We start from the raw sequence: 4,632 nt of genomic DNA, 5'->3' as shown, positions 1-4,632 counted from the left end.
GTAACGGGGGATGACCTGGGGCTGGGCGAGCTGCAAACAAGCCCCTGCTCTCTGGGGAATGAAACCATGAGCCCTGCAAATTTGTTGTCCCTTGCTGTACCTGAGGTCCCCTGCAGCCCCTGCCCAGCCTGCTGGCAGCTGAGCCCTGTCCAGAGCCTGTGCTGCAGGGACAGGAGAGGGAGGTACATCCATGGTGATGAGCTGGTGGGGCAGCAGGCTGGCAAGCCTCATCACCAACATAAAACTATTATGATCACTACTTTCTTTGGGAGACTCAGCAGGGGACACAGGTTCATTAGTCTGGGTGGGAGCAAGCTTTCCCACAGTACGGATTCTTTTTGGCAAGATGGGGATGTGGAGTTGACCTGTTCAGTACCAGAGAGCATGAGGTGATACAGGAGAGGTAGCTCTTGTTGCCTGCTTGGCCAAGCAGGCGCTGAGACTGCACGAAGCCTGGTGATCTGGAGCAAACAGGTGCTCCCACCACCTTGAGAAGAGCGGCAGAGCCCAACAGTCTCAATTGCCTCCACCCACCCATGTGCCAGCTCCCATGAACTTGCTCCCCCAAGATAACCTGGGGGTCCAGCAGAGCCAAACCCCACATGGAAGGAGTGAAAGATTCCCTGAGTGCTGCCCTTCACTCTGAGTCAGGGTTAAACTGGAGGCCTGGCAGAGCTCAGAAATGTGCAAAAAGGAGCACCATCGCTTGGAGTGGACAACCAGAGCTCATGACTTTATGGCCATCAAAGGTCCTGCTGAAGCTTAGGCTCTCATTCTCCAGCCTAGCTAATCCTGTGACTTCTGTCTGCAGGTATATATCAGCCTACCACCCCCCAGAACCTGCATTAGCATCAGGAATAGCTGGCACGTGGAGACATCTGTACCTCTTACAGCAGGAAGACTCCTGGGTCCCAGGCATCCCGACTTGCTCTCTAACCTTTACAAGTAGCTGTTGCAAACAGTTGAAGTAGCTGGGCCAGCACCCTTGCAAAAGTCAATTTTAGTCTGTAAATTTGCTTCCATTTTCAACTAGCTGCAGGATTTTTCATTTTTCTTGTTTGCTTGCCTAAATTGGCTTGTAGGGCTGGTGTGCTCTTCTTTCCCACAGCTGTTTCTCTTCAGGCTGGACACGGCTGCATTTCAGCAGAAAGCAGCGTGGTTCCCATTGGTCCTGTGCCTAGCGTGCTGAGCGCTGCGGGATGGGCAGAGGAGGGCAGCGCTACAACCGTCAGCTCTTTACGTCTGCCACTGATGAAGCCCTGGATTTCCCAGGGACACATCACAAGTGCTGACGGGGTCTCCTGGGGGGCCATGAGCGGCATCGCCTTACTGATTGTCCAGTGCATGAAATTCCTTTCGCTCAGGAATGAAAATGAGGTGCTGGAGGGTGGTAATCTCCTCCCGCTCGCCTCTGAGCTAGGGTGTGCAGCTAGCAAGCAGGGCTGGCGAACAGAGCCAGGGCAGGCAGGGCGGATACAATTCACAAGTGGAACCCACAGTCTCGGGGTTTTTTTTCCCACTTTACTGCTGGCTAACACTGCAGCTGAGGGCAGGAACGCTTCCGCAGGCAGCCAGGAGGAAATGTGGCAGAGGGAGGGTGCAGCCTGGGAGTTCCACTCTGCCCTGAGACAAGGGTCCCAGCAGCCCACCACCACGGGCAGCTGAGAACAGCCCCTCTCCTCTTGCAGCCGCCAGTGCAGCTCGCACTTGGGACAGCGATGACAGGGCTCATGTAATGGAGCGGCTGAAGGGCTTGTCTAAGTGGTCTGGCTACTTGAGCACTTACCCCGGGGTGAAAGGGGTAAGCACTTGCATTTCACTCATTCCCCCAGCCCTGCCAGGAAGGACCCTGTCCCTCAGGCCGCAGGCTGGCACCCAGCCACTGCCTTGTGACGAAGGGCTGCCGTGCCATCAGTAGAAATGCAGACTCCCTGTCACTGGAGAGCGAGAATCAGCAGGCTCATGCTAAGCGCTGTGGGTGCTGGCTGGGTAGGCTCAGGGGCACCCCGAGTGCCCGTACTTCATGTAAGTCCCCAGGGGGCTGGGGCTGCCAGCTAGCAAGCTGCTTAGCCTTGGCGCGATGGCTGTAGCCCCCGGGGGGCATGGGGACACAGCTTGGAGTGGCACAGGACTCGTCTGCTGATGGCACAGGGCTATGCTTCGCACAAGGGAGGCGTCTGCGGCTGGGGCCTTAGTGAATCACCTAGTGCCTGTCTCCAGCTCTGGGTTGTGTTATAGCTTGTTTAAGCTTGCCTTTGGCCTCCCACCCCTCTGGGCAGCTCTGCTCTGTGGGGGCCTCCTCATGCCATCACTGCAGTACCAAGGGCCGTCAGCTCACGGCCAAAGTGTGTGGACAGGCATGGGGCAACAGCTCAGGTGACTGATGGCAAAGCAAAGGCCTACTGCAAGGGCCCAACCAGGGCCAAGGCAGAGGGTGGAATAAGCCATGCGAGCCTTACTTCTTTCCTCCTGCAAGCCAAATGGCCACTGCGTATTCAGAGACCCTCCACCAAGCTGGCAGGGGCTCTGGCTGCTGTGGGGTGTCTGGACACACACCTACTGAAGCCCCATGGGCCTTCTGCATAACTCCTCTTCCAGGGGAGGTATGGTCCTCTAAGGGATGGCGAGTCCTGGGATAATTTCATGGAGGCCAGCTTCAGCTGCCTGCAATGCTGAACTAAGCAAAGCAGAGCAGCAGGAAGGTGAGGCACCCAGCATGTTTGAGGTATGATGCTCCCTCCCACAGCTGGAGCCAACTTTTGGCTCAAGGTCATCCCCTCTAGCCAGGCTTGGCTCCCTGGGGAGCGCAACCAGCCACCGCACTGCAGGCAGGAGCAGATGTGGAGTCCAGACAGGCAAGTGGCAGCTCTGTTTTTCTTCCACCCCTTTCCCAAGCTCACGCTTCATTAGTGAAATAGCCGCCAGAGATCCCGGTGCCTGGAGAAGAGCTCATGCCAGCAGCATGCGTGGGGCAGGCTGTGCTGTCTGCGGAGTGGTGGCATCCTGCAGCCTGACGCTCTCCTGCTCCATTTCTCTGCCTGTCTTGGTTTCCATCCATCAGTGCTGGTATTCAACAATGCCAAAGCTAATTTCCCCTGTGATGCAATGCAACATTTTGCCTGCCTGCCCACCACAACCTGGCCCCTTGTTGCCAGGTACTATTAAGCTACTGCTCGTCCCTTTTTTCCAAAGTGGGAGCCATGTGTAAGCCCTGCACAGAGGCAGAGCCACACAGCCAGGGGGAGGCTGCTGGGGCTCAGAAACAAACCTGCAAGGGTGCACAGTGGGCACTGCTTTCATGTAGGTCCTACACAGCGTGCATACCCTGTTCCTTTCTCTTCCTCTTCCGTGTCTGGGGCTGCAGACCTCCAGAAAGAGCTCCTGCTCAGTAGCAGCAACTGCCTGAGCTTCTTCCAGCCCATCCAGGGCCGTAGCAGGTATCTGAGGCAGTGGCACTGGAGAGACATGGTAGACACACACATGTATTCACACATGGCTCTTTCCCCTTGCATGCATGCATGCACACCCCCATGTCAGCCTGGCCCTGGCTGTTCATCTCTCTTGAGTTGTGAGCATCTCTGCCTCCTGGCCTGCCCTGTGGCAGAGGAGAAAGAGATGGAGCTGGAAGGAGGCTTCACAGCCAGGGAATATAAACCCTCAGCCAGTCCCCCTCTGAGCCAGCCTTATGATTGCTGGGACCATTAATGAAATGTTTTTGGTGGTGACCCTGTGATGCGTCGGAGGCTTGAAAGTGAGAGGGAAGTGTCAAACTCCACCGTAGCAAAATCACTGCTTTGGAAAAAAAAGAAAAGAAAAAAAGCAAAGCAAGAAGTAATATATCTTGATCCCTTTCCCCCTATAAAACCCTGGGAGGCTGGTGGAAGGAGCGGAAAGACTGAGCTAAGCCTGCAGGAAATTAAACATGAAATGAAAACAAGCTCGAGTTATTCAATTCTCTCATCCCAGGCTCCAATTTCCCATTCCAGGCCACTGATAAAATGGTGTCCAGTTTCAGTGCTCAAGGATGAATTCTGGCTCTGTTCTTCAGGCTGGAAAGCAAAGGGCTGGTGGCCATCTCTGGGAAGAGGGGAGACAGCCCAGCCTTTCGCAGAGGGATAGAGTCCTGGAGACCAGACAGACAGACAGATGGAGGCTGAGCAGGAGGGCGGCAGGACTGGATGGCAGGGATGGGGAGAATGGATGCTGTGAGGCTGCCAGGAGAGAGCAGGCATGCGAGAGGCTTGAATGTGGCAGCCAGCTCTTGTCTGCATCGGGGCAGCAATGCAGTGAGGGGGGCTTGAGCACAGGGCGTGGGGCACCACACTGGCTCTAGCCCTGTGGCTGCCACCAGCCCACCACCACGCGTGCAGGGGCCAGCCTCACCCTCCACCACTGCACTGGGGTGGGCAGGAGGGAGGGGAAATCACCTTTTTCACTTGGAGAAAGGACAAATGCAGCAATGCAGTCCCCAGCTATCCAGCCATGACCAGAGGGGCCTGGGTGAGGTCCCAGTTCAGCCCGGCTGCCCGTAGCCTGTGCAGGGCGAGTGGGGCTCCATGGCAGGGGCAGGCCAGCAGCTCCAGCCGGGTGCCAGGGTAGCAGCAGCAAGACAGCCACCAGGAGCCTCCTGCT

The 4,632-nt window shown here is 56.5% G+C and overlaps 1 protein-coding gene across 2 annotated transcripts in view; it reads left to right on the top strand.

Moving 5' to 3' along the window:
* The window catches only part of ALX4 (ALX homeobox 4), a 48,237-nt gene that overhangs the window by 25,333 nt on the left and 18,272 nt on the right, over positions 1–4,632 (top strand). The window lies entirely within an intron of this gene.

Source organism: Falco punctatus (assembly GCF_963210335.1).
Source record: "Falco punctatus genome assembly, chromosome: 7".
NCBI classification, from domain to species: Eukaryota; Metazoa; Chordata; class Aves; order Falconiformes; family Falconidae; genus Falco; species Falco punctatus.
Note: the sequence above shows the minus strand (reverse complement) of the source record. Positions and strands in the feature narration are given on the sequence as shown.